The sequence below is a fragment of the Bactrocera tryoni genome, chromosome 5 (genome assembly GCF_016617805.1).
Source record: "Bactrocera tryoni isolate S06 chromosome 5, CSIRO_BtryS06_freeze2, whole genome shotgun sequence".
Classification (NCBI taxonomy): Eukaryota; Metazoa; Arthropoda; class Insecta; order Diptera; family Tephritidae; genus Bactrocera; species Bactrocera tryoni.
The window spans coordinates 76,651,779-76,676,015 of NC_052503.1; the positions used below are offsets into that span (position 1 = coordinate 76,651,779).

Consider the following 24,237-nt stretch of genomic DNA (forward strand, 5'->3'; position numbering starts at 1 on the left):
CGAAGAAATTGTTTAGTTTGAGCAACTATAGCATAGAGCTGCCATACAAAATGACCAATCGAGCTCAATTCATGAGAATTCATACAAGTGCTTTATATCTTTAGTGTTCCTCATACGTAGTGGTGAACTCGATGCATAACTTTAACTGCGTAGAACTGTTAAAGGAATGTTTTTATAACAAAACTATTAGGATCTTACAAAAATTCTATTAGATCTTCACCTTTCTAAAGAAACCTCAGCCGATAACCAATTTGGTAAATAACGCACACCCTAATAATCATACAAAACTATAACAAAAGCGCCTATACAGTTGCAAAACATTGCATGTGTATGTATGTGTTTGCAATATGTTTGTATTTGCTTCACTCTAAATACCGCATTGAGCTCTTGCGGTTGTCGAGCACTGCCGTGCGTGGCCTAGCTGAGACAGCTGTTTGGGCGTAAGGAAACAGAAGACAGTCAAGAAATTAAAAGAAATAACAACAAGAAAATCAATTCCATGCGCCGCGCCCTGAATACAAATCCCAATACAACACAACTTTTGACATGAGCGGGGGGCTTGCGGCGACCAAAGCAAACAAAATGGTTATGACAACATTTTTCTGATTATTATTTGTACGGCATCGTATTGTTGTTATTGTTTTACTACAACTTTTGTTGCAGTGCCTTACGCAAACACTGAGTATAAGTGGGTTACATTGATTTTATTTGAATGGATAATACAATTACATCAATAACGGTAATAGACTCGTATCAGCTGCAAAATTTAGTTTAAAAAATGTAGAACTAAGGAAGCAGTAGATTTTTTTTTAGGAAAGGTAAGTATGAGGAATAAGATATGTATGAGATCCCTTTTAGTTTTGGAGATATCGACATGAAATTGTGCATACATCATTTCCTACTCGAGAAGCTACTCATTTGTTAGAACTGCTATTATCTGACCACTACAGCATATAGCTGCCATACAAACTGATCGGTCAAAAGCATGTCCTTGAATGGAAAACTATTTTATTTAACAAGGTATCGTTACGAAATTCGGTGCAGATAATTACCAAAGACATCGCCACAATATCCAAAGAATTTTTTTAGATCGGCCTATTATAGCATATAGCTGCCATACAAATTGACCGATCAAACTCAAGTCCTTATATGGAAGACTTGTTTATTCGTAGAATTATCTTCACACAATTTGCTGTGGATAATTACTCAAGATAGTAGTATAATACACAAAGAAATTATTCAGATCGAACTACTATAGCATATAGTGGCCATACAAACTGAACAATCAAAAACAAGTTCTTGTATGGAAAACTTTTTGATTTGACGAGATATCGTGACAAAATTCAGTACGAATTATTGCCTAAGATCCATCGTTACAATCTCCAAAGAAATTATTCAGATCGCACTACCATAGCATATAGTTGGCATACATTATGATCCTTTAAAGTCGAGATAAAGTTTTTTTTATACCCTTTTGTGCTATAAATAATTCACTTGTGTAGGGTCTTAAGTTTTGGTGGAGCTGTAGTTAACGTTTCTGTTTTCTTGCCTAAAATAACTTTTGGAAAAGTTAGTACTCCGATCCATAGAAACGAAATTATACGCTCCCTTACAGGAGTTAAGAAGTTAAACACAGATCAAACTAATATTTCAAATACAATTTTATTTCATATCGTAGTCTAACCTATTTGAAATCTGTTAACATTAAAGTATTTTAATCCAAACATTATCTTTTCTTAGTCTTTCTTCACTTGCTAACCTACCTATTGTTTTTGAAGCTATGTGGTACTAACTCCAAAAGAAATACTCAAATATTAACAAATTGTACTATTACTAAGCTTTGTTGAACACGCTTTTGCGTAAAGTTGCTCCTGCTACGTGGTCAAATCCGCCCTGTATTTATATATACAATGAGTGTGTGAGTTTATAAATATTGGACCAATTGAAAGTTGAGTTTCTTTTAATATTATTCCTACAAATTTACGTGTGCGGCAATGCCAGCGACACGTCACTGGGCACAGGACGACACCGCACCGACGGAAACGGATATGTGGAGAGCGGATACGCGGATATGACGGCGGAAATGAGTACCCGTGTTTACGTAACGATGCGAAATAACTATGCCTTAACAGCTACACAAACATACAAACATGCATGTGTATGTTTATGCTTTTCATACCACAAAATTACAAGCCAAATTTTGCGTAGTAAACTAATTTATACACCGATATTTCATTATAGCTCAACAACAGTGCGTTGTTTAAATTTGCAGTGAGCACAAGCAAATCTAATTAGTTAGAATAAACTATAAAGGAAATTCTCCAACTCAAAGAAGCATGCCACATATGTATCGTATGTCGTTGTGTGTTCAGCTGGGGACGAGCGCCACAAAAGTGGTTGCAAAAATGTAACAAATATTTCGGCAAGAAGCAAATATTTTGGCTACAAAGGCACAGGAATGTGTGAACAAATTCAACATGCATATAACTATAGATGTGTTGTATATTTGTGTGAATGTATGTATTTGTGTATGGATCAAAAAGAAATTTTTCGACAGGAAGCAAGGGAATGTCTGCCTAGCTGCCTTTTGTTAGGCACGAAGGCACAAACTTTTCAACTTTTAAATGGTTTCTGTTTGTGTTGCTTTTTTTGATTTTGATTTTGGCAGAAAAGTACTTCAAAACATACAACAACAAGAAAAACCGTTAGTAATTATACTTGTGATACCATTCACGGGAACATTCCAATTAAATAAGAGGTTATAAAAAGAACTTTATCTTGTTATTGACCGATCACTTTCCATGACAGCTGATGTAGTGGTCTGACATCGTAGGTTCTGAGAAAAATTTCAGATATATATCTTATACTAATATCCATAATAAGGAGTCATTAAGCTCGATTATTCAGTCAAAACAGTTGCGTTTACAGCTTTAAAAGACACTTGAAAGAACTATTTATATTATTTTTGGTTAGCTTAACGCTGTTTTTGTCAAATTAATGGTCTTAAAAGTCTGAAGATACCTCCAAATGACGGATGGCTTTCATAAGAAATTTTTCGTATCGAAAACCTGCGTTGACCTTTTGCTATATTTAAACCAATATTATAGGTGTTTTGGCAAAATAATCGGACATTTCCATCCAAACTCAAAACAATTTACGAAGTAACAACTTACACTTTTGGGTAGCATAACTAAAATATATCAGTTATCTTGTTATACCTACATACATAAAATTATTTTACCTTTGATAATCTTAGTCCTAACGCCGTCTTCTGCATATATATATATCGCTCAATATCTAACAGCTCAATAACTTAATTTAAGTCAGCAAAGTTCACAACAAATTCTGCGCAAAAAGCGCTGATGTAATCGACTTTGATAGAATTGTCGCTTCGTATTTGCAGAAGCGCAAAGCAAAGCGTCCTGTCATATTTCTGTCTATGTTAGAGGCTTAGAAAATATGAAAATTAAGCAACAACGGTCTTTTGACGAAACTGGAAGAGACATTCGCGCGCTACCTTGCCTACGCGCTGTGCTGCTCAATCAATATGCCGCCCCTCGGCCGCCGCAACGTGCCTGCCAACGCCGCACAGAGTCAGCCATCAATCTACGTATTCTTCCAGGCGCGTGCACAATTCAAAACTCAAATAACGGTTGTCTCTATTGGCAGCCGAATAACAGCGCCAGCTATGCACTGTCACAAGTGGCGCGGCGCGTAGCAGCAAAAAGCGCCATGACATGCTTGATATGTATGTGATGCAAACGCCGCGTCGCTCGGTAGCGCCGCCGCAGCGCAGAAGGATGGCGCTTTGCTAGCGGCAGCGAGGCACCGCTAAAGCGCTACACGTGGCATGATACAAGTGGTGTGTAGCGTGGCGCGGCATAATTTGGAGCGGCATAGCGTGGCCGTGCGGCAGTGCGGCAACGTGGCGTGATGTTGTAGCGTGAAGGTAAATGGAGCAGCACAAAAGCGGCAAAAACTTGGCTGCCGTTATTACAGTTGTCAATTCTATGCGCACGAAATGAGTGTGTACAAGCACATCGCATATTCAGAGCGCCATGTTTCATTGCCTGCGCGCGCGTGTTTGTTAGGGTATATTTGCTCCACAATGCTATATGTCACGAAAGTTATTACTTTTTTACGTCGCATCCGCCGCGCGCGCACACTCTGCCATGCCACCAGCAACACCTGCTCCGTCCCTATTTGCTCTATGCATTTTTTCCTCCTGTTTGCGCCCCAGTTGTTGATTTGGTTCATTTGGCGTCTGTTTGCGCGCAAAGTGAGGTTAGGCGCGCCTCCACTTGACAATCTCACCGACTCAGTTGAAGCCATTCATTTCAATATTTCTATTTCATACATACAAACAACATATGTAGGTGATTTCAATTTGCGCTTTAAGTCTATTTTTACTTTTCAGCATTTGTGGGTTTCAAGACTCACCACTTATATGTATTTTTTTTTGTTTCGCAAAGATTACTCAGCAGCTCTGCGCGGCGGTATATGTTACCCAGGTGTGAAGTAAATTAAAAGTTATGAATCTAAAGGTTTTAAACGCGGCATGTTGGAACACAAATCGACATAACGATAATTTTTGGGACAGTTGCCAAACTTTGCGGCAAAGTTTAGATTAAGTTTAGATTTTTTTCCAAAGTATTTTGAAGTTCTACAACTTTTGTTTATTATTTGTATTTAAAACTAAGCTTTTCTGCATTTATTGCTTTTATGCTATTTGTGACGCTTATTTAGATGTGGTCTTTAGGCGCAAAAAATAGGTTAGCAAATATTTTCGGCCAATTAACGGCGTGTGCGGTGGCAGGTAAGCTTTGTTCAACCAAAATGACAAAGTTTTTGAATGTTAAAAACTTTTTTTGCTATGAAAGTCCATAATGATATGTATATATCATTACAGTGTATCATAGCTGAGAGTGACAGAATGTGAGAGATGCCTGCTGTTAAAGCGTTATAGGCTGGATAACGAAGAAATAACCATACGAAGCGAGCCACATATGAACATATTCAAGACATGAGGCGTTCCTAAATAGAAAAAAAAGAACACTTTAGCACTTTTTATAGCAAGAAAGGATATAAAAAGATGTTTTCTTAGATTTTGCACGTTCAGTTTGTACGGGAACTATATGTTATAGTAGTTCGATCTAAACAATTTCTACGCAGATTATACCGTTCCTTCAGCGAATTATATGATCCAAATTTTGAGCAGATAGCTTGTCAAATGAAAAAGTTTTCCACACAAGGGCTTGAGTTTGTTCGCTCAGTTTGTTTGGCAGCTATATGATATAGTAATCCGATCTATAAAAAATTAGTAAAATATCTCGTCAAATAAAAAAATTTTCCCTACAAAAACTTGATTTTGATTGTTAAGTTTGTATGAGAGATATATTCTATGGTACTCCGATTTAAAAAAGAAATCTTCAAATATTGTAGCGATATCTTGGACAATAATCCATGTCAAATTTTATGAAGATAGCTTCTTTAATGCAATAGTTTCTCATATTTGAACTTAATTTCGAACGTTAATTTTGTATGACAGCTATAAGATATAGTAGTCCGATCTAAAAAATTTTTACAGACAGATGCGTTGTTTAAGGCAATAATCCTTGTCAAATCTTCTGCAGATGTCTCCTCATATAAAATAGTTTTCCATATAAGAACTTAATTTCCAAGATTCAGTTTGTATGACAGCTATATGATTTAGTGGTCCGAGCTTGGAAAATAACCCACGTCTAATTTCCCGAAGATATCTCTTCATATAAGAAAGTTTTCCATACACGATATTGATTTTTATCGCTCAGTTGGTATGACTGCTACATATATATTATTGTGGTCCGTCCTAGGTTTAACAGAAGTTATAATGTTGTCTTAGATAATAATCCACGTCAAATTTTCCGAAGATATCTCGTCACACAAAAAAGTTTTTCATACAAAAACTTAATTTCGACCGTTCAGTTTATATGGCAGCTACAGGCTAAAGTAGTTCGATATCGGAGGCTCCGACAAATAAAAATAATAATTTCAGAGCTATATCTCAAAAACTGACGGACTAGTCCACATATATACATACAACAGGGCAGCCAGACAGATGGGCATGGTTCAAACGACTCAGCTCATCTTGCTGATCATCTATATATTTTATAGCATCTCCGACATTTTCTAATGCGTTTTACAAACTTCATGGCAAACTCATTACGAGTACCCTTTTAAAGACTCTTCAAGGTATAAAAATCGCTCATACGTCATGGTGGCCCACACGACTATTACTTAATAGGGTGGTCTTTATTGCCAAAACAGAGAAGCGTGTGTATTTAGGAAAATAAATAAAATATTATACGAATACAATACGGAACCATTTCTGCCAGCAGCACAGTGTTAAGTTATTAAGACGGCGGGTCACATGCGACCCTAAATTGCTAACACGTACATATACCAATGTGTAGACGTGTGTGTGAATAGCAGCGGCGTTAACGCAAATAGCCTAATTCTACTTCAAAAAGGGCTTATACGCTCATGTACAGATATATGCGATATCCTGCACTGATACCCAAATGCACATACACACTCACGCATAATATTCCACAGTTCAACTGAACCATTTCACTCTCCACCTGCACATCTGCTCTTACAATATTTCCTATTTTATTCCACTTTCTTTCATATTTGCTGCGTCTTAAGAGATTTTCATGACGCGGCGTCCAAACAAACGCTGGGGTAGTGCCAGTATGGGTCAAAGCGGCGCTGCTGTTGAAGTCCCTATACCTATTTCTTTCGGCATATGTGTGTGTATATGTTACTGGGTTTGCCTGTATAGGGCTGCGAGCCAATGTAAGTGTATCTGTTTGTGCATGGCGACGTCGCACACATAAATTTGCGGCTACGACTGTGGTTGTGACGGCTGCAATGTCGATGAAGGCGCAACCGCGTCCGCAGCCGGTGCTGAGCCTGTGCCAGTGCATAAATAAAAAAGGATTATTTTCAATGTGCGAGAAAGTTGATTTTGCTTACTTTCGCTAAGCTTTAATGGGGTTGTTAAGATGCTGCCTATTCGTGCAGTTACCACTTTCTTTTGGACTGTGCTGCTAATGTGGCTTTCTTGTTGTTACTCGGCTTACTTAAGGGTTGCGTTCACTGTTTTTGTTCGCATAAATTTCCTCTTTCATTTACAAATCTCGTTGTCGCAAACAGGTGCGCGCACTTGTACAAATGTATGTGAATATATATGTATGTATATATGTGTGTATGTATGGTTGTATATATGTATGATATATTTGTGTTCATATATTTTTGTGTGACAGCATAGCGTTTACTAGTGCTCAGACATATTTCTTTTCATGCTAGCAAAATAAGGTTTTCAGTTTTCGTTGATAGATATTTCGAGTATATGACCGTTAGCCGCCCCATACCGATATGCGCGGCTGTTGATAAGGAATGCGCGGAAATAAGACATTAAAATTGCAGATTTTCTGCGCTGCTCTGTGATGATATTGGAAAATGCGATTATCTGCGGCTAAAGATTTTGTTGGTATATGTGTGTGTAGACTCAATGGTGTGCCCACAACTATGCGAAGGACTTTTAATTTTTGGTTCGACGACAAATTTTAAGGGGAAAATAAGCTCTTCAGACTTTAGCTGCTTAAAAAAATGTATAAATTGTTCAATTTTATTTCATTATACCCTCCACAATGTGTAATTTATAAAATTTGCCACTGAGTCTAGTCTTTCAGCTTATTATACGAGTATGCCGCTCTAAGATTTTGCACATGTTCTTTTCTATAGAAGATGCTATTTATTTGTCAGAACCGCTGGTAGCAAACAACTATAGCATATAGCTGCCATACCAACTGTACGATCGACATTTAGACCTTATATGGAAAACTTTTTTTATTTGACGAGATATCTTCGCAGCGTTTACCAGGGACTATTTCCCTCAACATTGCTACAATATATGTACAAATTGTCTAGATCGGACTACTGTATCATATTAGCTATTATACTACAAACTGTGCTATTCCAATTAATAGAAATTTATTTAACACCACTTCAAAATTCTAATTATCGCTTTATATTCTACACCACTCTGTGCGCAACCTAAGACACGTGGCGGCACATAATCGCTTTTACGACCACAAACACTTCATCTAGTTTATGAGAGCGGTTTGCGAACTTTTTAGTATATACTTGTCGCACGACAGCTAATCCAACGTTGTGCTAACCACAAATTGATTTTTATAGACAAGTAATATTCATTTTGAACCACTTTTCTAGTGGAAACCCCAAAAGTACGAAGCAGCAGTGTACGCTTGCACGCATATGCTGCCTTAATGTGCCACACTACAAATTTCTTTGCTGAAATATGCCACACACTTTGAAAAGACCGTATTATTACACACCTTAAGCAACGTCATAAAATGTGAAATATGCCACTTAAGTGGCTTACTACAACGCCGCTTTCACCTTTGCCACACAAGAAAAGAGTTTCGCACAATGCGGTCACCGCCCGGCGCGCAAACGAGCGAGCATATCCACTGCCAAACAACTGGACGCAGCATAAGTGCTTAGTATGTGCGTTGCATGCGCCAGAGCTTATTCGATGTTATTGAAAAAGTTCGCGCTCAGTGCACAAATTAATTCAGCAAAGAAAAGAAAGTTGGTAGCGGTAAGTGAGGGAAGCGGTAAGTGTAAGCGTAGCAGTGCAATTCTTGCAAAGAATCTTTGTACTCACTCAGTTGACTGCTGTTAGCTTTCACATTACTTCTTCGCTTGTTCGCTGTGACTTTTAAACAGCGACTTTTGTGCTCCCTTTCAATACTTGGCGTACATAAAATCTCAAATAAATTGCTTAAGAACAAGAAAAGTGAAATCGAAAAAATTAAATCGAAAAGAATTAGTGAAACCTAGATGCGCACATGACAGATAACACAAATATACAGGTACATATAGGTAAATATATACATTAGGGTGGATATTATTTCCAAAATCATTTATTATTTGCAAACGCCACCTGAACTTTCAGTTTTTGCCCCAAAAAATCTAGTACAAATCTCTCATATTGAAACAAAACTTGAGTTTTGGTTATAAAATGGTTATATATTGGTATGTATTGGTTATGTATTGGTTATATATTGGTTATATCTGACAGCGAGAGGTCAAAATTTTATGATACATACATATAAGTTTACAGGCAAAGAAAAAACGATATAATATAAACCACTTGTACTGAAAAAAAATTTGAGTTTTGGTTATAAAAGGGTTATACATAAATTGGTTATATATTTCTTATATATTGGTTATATCTGACTGCGGAAGCTTAAAATTTTATGCTACATATATATAATATGATTTAGTGGATAGCAATACAAAACTCAATTTCGATTTTTTTTTTTTGGTGATACGTTGTTTTGCATTTTAGTTGACGATATATTTTATATGGAATTTTTTGACATTTTCTAATAAATTTTTTAATTCCAAAGCAAATAAATCTACAACTTTCAAAAGCATAATTTTAATAAAAAAAAAAGCTTTGCACTGCAAAAAAGTTCGGAATAATTTTTTTCATAAACACATGCCTTTAAAAGTTATACGCAGTTAAAGTTATACATAAAATTTCTGTATTCATATAGTACACCACGACGTATGAGCAACATAAAATGTGTAAATCACTAGTATGAATGTTCAGAAGAAATATGATCTAGGCACCGTTTAAACTGAAAATAAAGCACTTGTTTAAGTCGTAGCCTTATTTTAAGACAATCAACCTGAAACTTCAGAGAAATAACGGCCACCCTTATATACACACACAAATCATTGTAGCGTAAGCAAGGAGGCATGGAAATGAAATTAATACTTGAAGGTTATTATTACGTGTTTGACTCGCGACTGTCGTTGTTCGTCTAACAAGAACTATTGATTGGGTAGGCAGAATACACACAATTACAGAAACAACAACAAATACAGCGCACATTGCGCTATATAGCTAATCATACAACGAGCTACACGAGAATGACAAGCAAAATTGTAGCAAATAACGGCATTAAGAGCGTTGGCAATGCTTTGCCAAGTGTGTCACACAAACACATACACAGACGTGAGAACTTTTTTTGTGTGAAAATGTGCAGCGAATAACTTGGTAGATCCAAGCACTTTGCAACAAACAACTAGTGAAGAGATGTGTAAGAAATGTCTAAAAAACAAGAAATACCGTTAACTTAAGTTGCAAGGAAGTCATAATACGCTTCACAAGTGCACTTCTTATAGCGTAAAACGGAGCAAAAGCAGCTTTCTCTTGAATTTGATCAATCAGTTTGTATGGCAGCTATATGTTATAGTGAACTGATCAGTACAATTTCTTCGGAGATTGCACCGTTATGTCTGGCAATAAGCAGTGCTGAATTTTGTGAAGATAGCTCTAGAAATAAAAATGTTTTCCATACAAAAATTTCTTTTTGAACGATCAGTTTGTATGGCAGCTATATGCTATAGTGGTCCGATATCGACAGTTCCAACAAATATGCAGCTTTTCGATGAGAAAAGAACGTGTACAAAATTTTAAAACGATATCTCAAAAACAGGACTAGTACGCGTATATAACCTCTTCAGTGTATAAAAATGTTGGTCGGCAGCAGTATTTTAAAATATTTCCTACGTCACGTCAAACGTAAGCATATAGTACATTATGTCACAAATATTTGCACAAACACTGCGAGGTAGTACATAGCAAGTAACTGCCACAGTGCCTAGTCATGTGCCTTTGAGTCCGTCTCCACACAAATCATAAACTCAGGCTCAAGCAGAAAGCAGCACAACTCGCCCAAATATTTACACACCTTCACTAACAAGCGCATTCATTTGTTTCCACAAATCTGCACACTGGCCAGCGCACTCACTAACACACTAACACGGACACGGGCGCTCCACACACTGCTGTGACGTGCAAGAGGAAATGCTTGACATTAAAGTTGGTGACACAATAAAAACATACAAATGACCCGCTTACACGCAGCACAACAATTGTTACGGGCATCGCTGCCGCTAACTAACACAACCAGTCCCCTGTGCAAGCCTGCTCACCAAACTACAGTCGCTTCATTTTGTTGGTCGTCTAAGTCTTCATTGTACTTTTATGTCTTCTCGCTCGCACTACTTTTGCCAAACTTTTCCCGACGCTGCTGCTAGCCACACTGCTGTTCTGTATCGTGTCTACGCAAACAAAAAGTGGATTACACTCCTTTATTGGCCACACGCAAGCGGTGCGTGCGGCGGTAGCTGGTTGTAAGAACACTTAATGCTCCATTTAAAAGCCGCACTGCCGCACTGCCGCTGCTGACCATTTGCCTACTGCATGTGTATAATAATAAAAGTTGTATATGTGTTGGTATTTTGTTGTTGTACAGTACATTTTATTTGCCTTGTTCTTGTTATGCTTCATTTTGTGGCCGTGGCAAGTTCAATGCGATTTTATGTATTAATCGCCATTAAGAAATTCAAAGCAAACTCGTTCTGTGGCAGCCACAATACTCTTTTCTCTCTTCAGAATTTATATGCAAACTTCTGTGTGTAAACGAAAATGGGGTTAGGCACTATGGGTGTGGGGCTCATGCATGTATGTATGTATGTATGTATATATAAATATGTGATTTGGAAATTAAACAAGACAATTTGTTTGCTCGTCGGCATGAAATTGAAATTTAGACTTTGGTATTTATTTTTAGGCAAGAGGATTGAGAATTTTATATTATATGAAGAGCAATTTGGACTTGGGGTTTGGTTTAAGTTGGAATTTTATTTTAATTTTGATGTGTATATAGATCATTGCTACACTTGGCGTCAAACAAGGAAAAATCGTCTAAAATAAAAAAGTTTCACATGCAAGAATTCGTTGTTAAACGTTCAATTTGTATGGCAGCTATTTGCCATTGTAATCCGATCTGAACAATTTCTTTGGAGCTTGTACCATTAGCTTGAAATAAAATAATTTCGTGAAGATACCTTGTCAAATAAAATAGTTTTCCATACAATAACTGGATTTTGACCGATTAGTTTGTATGACAGCTGTATGCTATAGTGTTCCAATCTGAAAATTTTCTACGGATATTTTAGAGTTGCCCTAGGTAATAATCTATACCAAATTTTGTAAAGATAGTTTGTCAAATGAAAAAGTTTTCCATATAGGAACTTGACTTTGATCGGTTAGTTCGTATGGCAGCAATGTGTTATAGTAGTCCGATCTGAACAATTTCTGCGGAGATTGCATCTTAGCCATGGACAGTAACCCGTACCCAATTGAATAAAAATATATTGTCAATTGAAAAAGTTTTCCAATAAAGGAACTGGATTTTGACCGATTAGTTTGTAATGGCAGCTCTACGCTATAGTAGTCCGATTTGAACAATTTCTTTGACAATTATGCTGCAACTTTAAACAATAGCGTGTGCTGAATTTCGTAAAGATACCTCGCCAAATACAAAAGTTTTCCTTACAAGGGCATGATTTTGATCGTTCAGTTTGTAGGGCAGCTTTACGCTATAGTGGTTCGATACCGGCGCTTCGCAGAAATGAGCAACTTCTTGAAGAAAAATGGGCACTAGACAGTGCCAATCATACATTACGCCACACTGAGATGGTCGCCTGGATGTAGAAAGACGCAGACTATTCGTATGCTTCAGACGTGTGAGAACATTAAACTCCGCACTATCTTAGGATGACTGAGGGCACAATAGACCTAAGATCACTGTGTATTTCTCGTTTTTTTAATCATAGGATGCCTTTTTCTGTCGCCAGTTGAATACAAACAGGTTCATATGCTTCCGGTTAGTGAACATAACGAGCTCCTCTGCAAGCAGTTTCAGCTGGAAATGTCAGCAGAATCTAAAGTCACTCTTGCGCAACTTCGTTCTGAATACTGGAGCAGATTAAACAACTACCAGAACCAGAATCGACCCCAACATACCATTGCGTCACCGCATGATACTAACCACCTCTTTGCATTGCCAACGAACCGCACTCATCTAACATCAGTTTTCAACAACAACAACGTCATTTTAAGAGCTCTTGGGAGCATGTTTGTCATTTCGTCAGTGTGTTGGTAAGGATTGGCAATCATCTTTTCATATGATGCCCTATTTCTGGCTTAATGTCATCGTCAACAAACAAAATTGTCACTATTAGGCTGAGTTAAGTCCACGTGTGGTTCAGGAAACGTAATTGCATTTCCAAAAATTAATTCTATTTCCCACAAGACGGTGCACCGCCATATGGTTCGCCTCTAAAAATGGACACATTGCGTGAAAAGTGTGGCGACTCATTAATTTCGAGAAATGGTCCTGTCAAACGGCAGCGAAGATTTTGAAATTTAAGGTCTCTTGGTTATTTTCTCTCGAGGTATGTCAAATCAAAGGTTTACGGTAATCAACCGGCAGCGGCATAGGAGCTCAAGGACAAGATTCAGCGCACTATCGCCGAAATTCCAGCCACAGAACCGGAAGTTAATTACAAGCATATATCGCCTAGTCATACTAGGTGCGTGGCAATCGCCCAAAAACCTCTTTGCAGTGTAAACGCGTCACTCTTTGGCGGCCATAAGTGCCCAAACAGGTAACTTGGATCACGTTGCCTATCCAATTCAAGTAGCTACAGAGCAGCAAGTTAATTACAGGTAGCGGGTCATCGTAAACGGAGCCACGGTGGCCATTTGGCGACATTTTGTTCAAATTATTAATTTTAACATTCCGTCGTTCCTTTTCGTAGACCCTTGAGACGAGATACATAGTCGAACTTTTTTATGTGGCTTTTTTGATTATTGCCGTAATTACCTATGATTCTCATTGCTCTCGGAAAACTTGGAAGCTTTTTTATACATTTATTCAAAATGTTTGATATAACAGCCTCAACTTGCCTCAAGTTATTTGTTTACTCATGACGCTTTAAAAAATTAATGAGGGAAATTGTCTCCAAGTCAAATATGGAAAGAAACAACACAAATTCGTTGCCAAATCAGCAAAATCTTACAGAAGAAAGTCAAGCTTGATTATCAGAGTCTACTATTTGCTGTCTGTATTGCGCTCTCTTCCAATTTAATTGCGCTTTTACGACAGATTTAATGAGTACTTTTACGACAGAACTTTGTTAAGTGAACTGCGTGCAGATAAAGAAGGAAGCTTTACGAGCTTTTAGCTTTAAGGTTATGTTCGCTGAAGCGTGAAATTATTTTTGTAAACTTAATAATTAGCTTCAATTGTCTAAATAATACGAAAATTAAAGACTGCAACTTTGTTATATTGGACTGGTTTATAAGTAAAAGAAGTCCGCAGAGACTTGCTGTCATTTGCGAAGCTAATTGTGCACGCTTGCATTTCATTTTAACTTTCGATTTTGGTTTTCCAATGAACTTCACAGACATAGAGCGCTACAAGAAATTATGGAGCCAAAATAAATGACCTTGACTGTCGCCGCATTGTCCCAAAAGCGTGCGCGTCGACACGAATTGAAGGAAAACCGAAAACGCAGCGAACGAAATTAAGGAATTTCAGACATTTGGTAGTTTACACACACGCAAATGTATGTGCGTCTCTTTCTCTTTCACTCTCTATGTATATATGTATACAACGGGTGTTCCAAGTGGCGTTACTTTTTCATTAGTCTTTACTTGATAGTTCACGCATGAGTCGTGTCAAGCTGTGAGGTTATTTTTGTTCAGTACTGTTTGGCATTTCATCATGGAAAGACTTAAGCCTGAACAAAAGAATGTGTTATGGTCAATAGTATAACCGGCCTACTGAGCGGACTATTCGCATTATCATCACCAATCTTAAGACCCAGTCTTCATTATTGGATATTATTCGAATACACCACTTTCATCACGCAGTAAAGAAAATATAACAGTCATAGCTAAGAGTATACACGAAGACCGTGGAGAGTCAATTCGGCGACGTTCGCAGCTACTCGGACTGATGTATGGAACGACTTCGCATATTTTACTTCGAGATCTTAAATTAAAAGAGTACAAAACACAGCTTGTACAGCTCAAAAGCCGCTCAAACTTCCTAAGATCCGACGTTTTTGACCCAAATTTCGTTCAGCGATGAGGCCCATTTCTGGCTCAATATGTATGTAAACAAGCGAAACCACATTTGGGACGGAGAACAACGTGGCAATCATTATCGCGCCATGATAACCGATTATTTGATGCCTGAAATTGAACCTCGTGACCTCGACGACATTTGGTTTCAAAAAGACGGCGCCACTTCCCACAGATCGCATCAATCAATGGATTTATTGAGAGAACACTTCGGTGAGCCGATAATTTCACGTTTTGGGTCGGTCGATTAGTCATCAAGATTTGGAATATCACATCGTTAGATTTTTTTCTGTGAATATATTTAAAGTCTATAGTCTATGCGGAGAACCCCGATTCAGTCCTTGAAGCAAAACATCACGCGTATCATTTGACAGTTACCAGTCGAAATGTTCGGACGAGTTAACGAAAATTGGACTCGATGGATGGAGCAACTGAGACATAACTACGGCCAACATTTTCAAAAAATTAATTTCAAAGAATGTTCTTTCGAATAATAACAAATATTCCCTATAAAATTTGAAATTTTTGTGTTTGCCCTTTAAAAAAGTAGGAAACCTCGAAATGGAGCACCCTTTATATAGGTATGTATACGTGTGTCTAGTAGTTATTAACAAGTAAGCAGTCAGTTGCTAGTGGCGCTTCCATGGATTTATAACGCTGAAAACACAGCAAGACTGTAACTAATATGAATTTCTTCAGTAGAAACTCGAGTTTATCAACGGAATACAAGCCCACAACGAATTGCCGAAATGAGGTCGTTTAGCGTGGAAAAAGTTAAGTACAATGCAGTGTAATGTTTGGATAATTAATTTTATTGTCTAAGTTTAGGGTTTTTTTGGTAGAAGTAGGCGCGCACTGAAGGAAACGCCACTGCACCAACAATTAAACCTAAAAACAGCAACAAACACACACGCACCGAAGAAAGAATAATTAAGTCACAGCGCAACAACGAACGCGAAGGACATTCATGCCAAAATAAACAAGAATAAATAAAAACAAGTAAGGACGGGCAAAGTTCGGCTGTAATTGAACACTTTGTACTCACGCAGCCCACAAACATCTAGTAAATGTTTTAGATTCAATAAACCAGTTGTTAAATTACTGAACATCAAATTCCGCAGTTAATAAGTGTTATTCAGCACACATTCATCAACTTCTTTACATTCTTACTGCTTCATAAAATATGGGAAAAAGTAATTCAGCGCAAATTCAGCTGTTCCGTTTATCACTGAATATATCTGTAAGCCGGGGAAATACCTTCAGATGAGACAAAATTTAATATTAGAGAAGTTTGAAATCTGTTCCGCAAAATTTAATACTAGATCTGACTGATTGACCGATATGTGTCGTACATAATCAGTCACATGTACTGCGGTCCACATATTTGTTCCCCTGGGTTCTTAAAACCTTTAAATCTTAAAACTTTAAAGTCCGATTTCGAGAATTTTCGGGTGTAAGATAAATACCTCGAGGGCACTATATGTAAAGTGAAGTTAAGGGGTGTAATGGGGCATGGTGCTTCTGGGTAAGTAGTTACAGTTGTAGGGCTATAGCCAATTCCTACTCTTGCGTCCTCGCCGCGCATCCTGGAGATGTGAATAACCCTTGTGTAAGACCTACCTAAGTAAGTGCTACTTTGGACTGAATAGATAGTTGAAAAGTAAAGTCCTCAATGACTATCTGATGAATGGGCCTTAAGATCTTCGAGAGAAGGCTTTACGCAATATTTATGGTCCTTGTCGATGGAACGGTGAGCTATACGAGATTTACGGCTGCACTGACATAGTTCGACGAATCAAGAAACAGCAGCTGCGCTGCCTAGGTTTTGTTGTCCCGATGGAAGAGAACACTATAGCTTTGAGGGTTTTCAATACAGTAACAACCGGTAGAAGAAGAGGAAGAGGAAGACTTCCACTCAGCGGGAGAGATTGGCTGGCGCGCTGTTTTTAACTCGGTTATAAACGCGTAAGTGGTGTCTACGCCAGTAAAGAAGATGTGCGCTGGGTTTGGGACCCGCCACGTAAAAAAAACACTCCAGTGAAAAAGCAACAACAGCCTCGGATGATCGCATTCGATGGAACGATGAGCTGTACGAGATATACGACGACATCGATATAGTTCAGCGAATTAAAAGACAGCGGCTACGCTAGCTAGGTCATGTTGTCCGAAGCTCTGCTCTGAAAGTATTCGACGCAGTACCCGCCGTGGGAACCAGAGGAAGAGGAAGACCTCCATTCCGTTGGAAGGACCAAGTGGAGAAGGACGTGGCTCCGCTTGGAATATCCAATTGGCGCCACGTAGCGACGACTGGCGCGCTGTTGTTAACTCGGCTATAATCGCGTAAGCGGTGTCTACGCCAATTAAGAAGAAGAAGGACAAGAAAAAATCGTACGGTACCAAGTTTGCTGAATATGGTGGTTGATCATTTTGAAAAGAATTCAGTTTTATTGGGTCGATTCGAGCAAGGACGCGTTTCATATCCAAAATATTCACCGAAACCATTCAAACGGAATCGCGAAAGATGTCGAGCTCTCTTATTATCCCTCTAACACTTGGCTGACGATTTTCAGGCACCATAACCTCCACTGTTTTAAAACTTTCATCAGTCGAAGAAGTCGAAAGTCGTTCAAACAAGGAATTTTTTTCAATTTCTGGATGTTTTTTTGCCATAATATAAATATGTATATCTCCATATCTATTTCGATTAGTTTTAGGTGATACAAATAACCGTAACAAAAAAATTATACTCTTTAGAAACATGTTGCGAGAGTACGACAATTGCCTCATATACATATGTGTATGTGTGCAAAGTGCTGGAGTTAGTTAGCTACACGCCGCATAAATAGCACAAGCACGTTGAAGTTCCAAACAAATGTTACTCGTTTCATTGTTTTAACGTTGCTGCCCCCCGCACCCCCTTCACCCACCTCATTTATTGTGCAACTAGAATGGACACTCTGCATGAATGCGCTATTACGCCGGCTGTCGGCAAATGCCGCAGTAGCGAAATGACACTCAGCCAAGCGAGCGTTTGCAATGAATGCGACGTGTCTGCCGACTTCACACAAACACACACTCACAAATACCTGCAAATGACTGCTGTACCGATTTGCTTGTGTGTTGGCAAACATTTGCAAATGTTAATATTTTCGCTGTAAGTGTGTGTGTGTGCTGTCTATGCATTATTCGTTTGCTTTTATGTCCATTTGTCTTTGCATTCTCATTTCATCTATTATGCCAACTAATAACAACGGTAAGTCGGTTTTGTCAACACATCTACATAAACACGTTCACATGTATGTATGTACATATGTGTGTTTGTGTGAATTGTCAGACGTATGCCACATGTCGCTTGACTAGAAATATTTAACTGTGTAAACGTGCAACACACGTACTTCGCATAGCGCTGCACTACTAACCAATACATATACAAACATGCATAGCTACACACATACATGTATACATATATGTACGTCCATATGCGCAAATAATAGAATATTCATTATGCATAGCCTTTGTTCGGCGGTCACATATTTCACCGGTCGGTGTGTGCCTTCTGTTTATTTCCTTCAGCTGTCACATAAATAAAGTAAATGTGTAAATGCTCATCTATAAACACGTTTACACGGTGGAGTCTGGAGGCTGGTGTTAAATTTATACAACTGGAAAGCAAGTTGTAGCTGGTATGTAATAAATCAATTTTCGCAAAACTTGCTTCGATAAAGTTTAAGTTTTATATGAATGTGTGAGTGAAGTGTTGAGGTTAGACGCGTACAGCGGAAGAAATCAGACGGAAAATGGACCCACCCACGTTTGTCGATGAAAGGACTATGATTATTTATGATTATGTTTGTTAAAAGACTTAACGCCTAAACCAAACTTATGTCATCAAATGTAGTTGCAGTATGGTTGGTATGGCTATAATTTCCAATCTTAATAAATTCTTCAGAGACTTTACCTTTGACTAATAATAATGCATGACAAATTTGGTAACGGTATCTCGTCAAATGAAAATATTTAGCATACAAGGATATTAATCTGATGTTTCTGTTTGTTTGGCAGCTATATGCTATAGTAGTCTGATCTGAACAATTTTGCCAGAGATTGTTCCGTCACCTCGAATAATAATTCGTACCAATTTTTGTGATGATAGCTATTCAAATAAAAAAGTTTTATATTCGGCTCTCCATCAACTCTAGTTTAATGCTATCATACTACTTTTGCGTCCTTCAAGCGGAGGTGGCTGCCATCAAAGTAGGGGTTATATGTATGTTCTGCTACGACGTGCGGTGTTGTTCAGGGATTTGTGTCTTCAAGCGATAGCCGAGCAGCTCTACTGGCTTTGAGCGCGCTGACTATGTGTTGAAAACTAGTCAGGGAGTGTATGACCTCCATAGCAAGCCTTTTCCATATAAGATTTGTAAGAAAAACACCGGAAACTGCAAAGCCGTTGAGCTTGCTAGGGAGGGCAAACTTCGCCCCATTTCATTTTATCAGATTGGAAGCGAGTCGGTTTTTCAGTTTCCGATGACTAGCGCTGCATCTATGGACCTTCAGTGAGCTCAGCAAGAACTGTGCGACTGCGAGAGCGATAGCGAAGCCAATAAAAGCCGCAATTGTAGATATTCGAACTGAATACTGCTCCCGCTCTTTGCCAAAGCTACATAGAAGAAGACGAGGTGGTATCGTCCGGTCACTTTCTTCTCCATTGCCCCGATTTTGACAGACTGAGATTGAAATATCTCAGCTGGCACACATTCTGCGAGCGTGGTGAAGTGGCTTGGATTGATATTAACCGCCTTTGTGATAAGCGCAAAACGGTTCATTGTTATTGTTGTTGTAGCGGCAGATCGGACTGTTGCGGGAACGGCTAAAACGTTTCGTCGATCTATGCGGTGAAAAAGTTTTGGATAACGCGACATAAGAAATATCTTCTGAAATGATATCCAACGATTTTTTTGGATCAACCCGTCCTAACCTAACCGCTTTGTATTAAAGTTTAACACTTTCAGACTGGAAAGCAACCAACATAGCAAACTCGACTTTAGTGATTTTTGTCATCACCACTTCTTTGTGAATGTTGTCCTTTAGGGACGTTTTCTGATTCTCGAATACCAGGCAGGATTTTTATTCTGAGGGCCAAAAGGTAATCCGGCGTAAAGATCAAAGCGTGAAAATGAAATGAAATGAACTTTTGTCGGGACGTCTGTTTTCCAAGAGGTCCAAAAGGGTAATCCAGCGTGTAGATCAAAGAACAAAAAAACATTTCGTATTGAAAACAATGTATATTGTTGTTGTTGTAATGCCCAATTATGGTATATTAAATTTTTCTTGTCTTAACCATATTTCTCCACCACAAAGTGAATACCGCTAAAATCTGCTTTCGGAGGTAATGCAGCGCTCTGCTTGTCAATTTCCGCCGCCATTTTCAGTTTGACGCTTTGGTTCGGATGCCGCGAGTGCACAATTCGGTGAAAATGTATAAATTCTCTTAAAATACTTGTAAAAATGTAGTCTTCTGCGCATTAAGTGTTTGTTTAGTGTCTGCATTTACAGGAAATTGCGAAATATGAGTCCGGACATAGTGTTGTAATAGAAAATCAGTGTAATGAGTGCTTGTCGAAGGGAATTCAACTGAAAGCTAAGAAATGATGATAGTTTCATGTGCAGCAGTGATTAGCGAAGCGGGTGAGTATCAAAATTTATTTTGAGCTTGAAAACATTAAGGTAAACCCAAAATAATGAAATTTTACTAAAATGCAGATATTGTATATAAAAATGTCTTTCAATATTTCTTCATTTGCTGTCGCTTTTGCTTAACAACCAAACAACTTGCTGCCTGTATTGGTGGTCAAGGCCATAGCACCTGTCGGACGAGAACGAAGTTGGGTTAATATTGATAAGTAAGCTATCATTCACAGTAGAAGTACAATATACAAAGAACGTGAAAATATATTGTAGAAACTCTTGCATAGAAAACTTTTGTATTTGACGAGATATCTTCACGAAATTTATTCCGAAAGATTTTCAAAGTTAATGATATAATATCCGAAGAAATTATTCAGACCGCACGACTATAGCATATACATAGCCGCCATACAAACTGAACGCTCAAAACGAGGTAAATGTATGGAAAACTTTTTTATTTGTCAACAAATCAACATCTATAAATCAACATATATAAATCAACATCTGCAGTATATGTACAGTATACAATTTCATGATTTAACTAAACTTAACGTCGTTAGAATACACATAATAACGCATAATCTCAATGTTTTCAAAAAAATAGGAAACTAAATTTTTTTCTTTCACTTTTCCATAAAAATAAAAATCAAAACATTTTCAATCAAAACAATTTTTTTTAAATGAAGGAAAAAACTTAATTTTCAAGTTATTTTATTTACTTTTACTTTGGTTTTTCTTTTTAGTTAATCGTTTTTATGAAAAAAACTTAAATTTTTTTTCAAAAGAAATTTACGAAAAAATTATATTTGTTTTTTTTTTCAAATTTAAATTCTTTGGTTTTTTTTTTTCAAATTGAAATTTTTTCGTTCACTTTTCGAAAAAAACATTCAAAATAAGGTTTTTTTTCTCAAAATTAATTATTTTTAATTCACTTTACGAACACAAATTTCAATTTATTTCTCAAAATAAAAGTTTTTTCTTCTGTTAGAATGTAATGGCGTTTGAATTTAATAACCCGTAATCTCAATTTTCTCAAAAAAATTTCAAATTCTGAATTAAATTTTATTGTTTCACTTTACGAAAAAAATTCAAAATAATTATTTTTTTAAGTATTTTTTTTTTTGTTCAATATAATTTTTTTTACTAATCTTAACGTCGTAATAGAATATAATAACCCATAATCTCCATGTTCTTAATTTTTCTACGAACTTTTCGAAAAAGTATTTCTAAATTATTATTTTTTTTTTTCAAAATTAATTTTGTGTCTATCACTTTACGAAAAAAAAATTCAAAATTATTATTTTTTTTTTCAAAATTAAATTTTTTCCTTTAACTTTAGCAAAAGAATAGTTTATATATTGTTTTTTTTTTATTTAAATTATTTTGTTTTACGATCACTCACCTTATTTTTTCTATCAAAACGTATTTGACTTCTGTGATTTGTTATTTTCCGTGTGTTCTATTTATATATTTATTACACTTTCAATTTATAATATCCCGTTTTAATTTTTTTGTATTTATTAGCAAAGCATTAGTAATTGCAAAAATAATTTTCACACAATACTTTTTTTAGTTTCATTAATTTTTATACATTTTTGTTGCTGTTGCATTGTTTTTGTAACTTTTTCATATTTACATTTTTCACAACTACCGCTATAACAGCACACTTTGCCACAAATTCAGCAGAAATCTCTGCTGTATTCATGCTTAAAGGTTGTTGTTGTTGTTATTATTATTATTACTACTTCCAACTGAAACTTCTCCAACTTGTGACGGCGACACTTGGCTGCTGAAAGTTTTCATTTGGCGTTTAACTTTCGAAAGTAGTTTCTTTTTCGCTTTTTCGCCCTTTGTGTGCGAAATTTGTTGCATGCACGCTTAGCGCGCTACACTGTCGTCATAAAACTAGCAGCGCTGGCGCTTACTTGCAGCATTTAATTATTGCAAGCGTTGTTATTGCAGTTCACACACAAGCACATTGCAATAACAACCACTGTTCAGCTTTGTCTTACTTGTTGTTGTTGCTTTTGTTGTATTTTTTATTTGCGGCAGCGCTTACCTTCGCATGACTCACAAGTGTGCAGTTGCGCTTGTTGTTTGTTTGTTTGTTTTTCTTTTTGTTGTTCAGTTTACAGTTATTTGCAGTTATTTTTGCAAACGTCGTCTTTTTGCTGCACTCTCAGTGTTTTTGTCGTTGTTGTTGTGCATGAAGTTGTCCTGCCATGTATTACCTGCCTTTGCTATGCAAAGTGTTACTTTCCTGCCTTATTTCCTTCCGACTTCACTTCCTCCTGCCACCGTGCGCTGGCATAACGGACGTGTCGTACAACGATACAGCGTCAACTGTCACCGCTCGGCGTCCAGCCAATGCAACAATGTTTAACGAACTGTCGCGCTCAACGAGCAGCTGAACAACGGTATGCACTGCCCGTTGACTGACACGTTTCCTGATTTTGTAAATTTAATATTTACCACACAACTCGGCGACAACCAACTACAAGACGTTGGCTAACGTTTGCTAACTGCGGCCGTAGGCCGTTGCCGTGTCTAGCTGCTGTTGTTTGTACTTTCTTTGCGGCCGTACAAGCACTTGCAGGATTAGCGAAAAGTTGGCGTTGCGAAATAAGCGAAAAGCTTGTGTGGTTTATGGTTCTTGATTCTTTTTGAAATTTTCTGCAAGTTCTTGCGCTAACTGCGAAATCCAATGCCAATTTTGACGGTTTTCACTCTCTTTGCTTTATTCGAGCAGTGTTTGTTGTCCATACATTTTTTCAAAAATATTTTTCAAAATTTGTTTGTTGAATTTTTAACGCTTTTCACTCTCTTTGCGCTATGTTTGAGGGCCAACAATTTTTCAAAAATATTTTTCAAAATTTTTTCAAATGCTTGCCGCAGCTTTTTGTTGAGTTTGGCGTATATTTCTGTAAATATTATTGGATATAATAATTATTTTTGACCGACGCTCAGTGTTTCACCTGGTTGCTGCTTGTTCTTGCTGGTTTTTCGATGTGTTCATTATAGTTTAATTTGCTTTCTTTGGTATGGACAGCGGTTTAAATAGTTAGGTTAAGAGTAGCAGTAGCAGCAGTTGCCCCAATTGCCGTGTGTTGTAAGAAAAATCGCTGTTTTTGTTCAAATTTATGCCGTGTTGTTTATTATTTTTTTATAATATACTTTAGATTTTTTTTTTATTTTCTTTCAAACAAGCTGTGCACTGCTCAGACTTGGCAAGCAATTATTGTGATGCCAAGTGTTGCTTAGTATTCTTGTATTTATTTTAAATTTTTATTATATTTTTTTAATATTTTTCAGCTAGTTTTCACTGCTTATACTTGGCCATCAATTATTGTCTCACCAAGTTTTTTTGCTTATAATTTTTATATATATTTATTTTTTTGTTAACAAGTTTAATTTTTTTTATATTTATTCTCGACGTTCACTTCACTTCTTAACATAAAATTTGC

General features: G+C 37.2%; 1 protein-coding gene across 1 annotated transcript in view; it reads right to left on the bottom strand.

The window, feature by feature from the left end:
* Positions 1-22,279, bottom strand: part of LOC120778707 — a 111,571-nt gene extending 89,292 nt beyond the window's left edge. The window contains exon 1 of the mRNA XM_040110668.1: positions 22,176-22,279. The gene's annotated coding sequence lies outside the window, so the exon portion shown is untranslated. The remainder of the gene's footprint in view (positions 1-22,175) is intronic.
* Between the last annotated feature and the right edge of the window lie 1,958 nt (positions 22,280-24,237).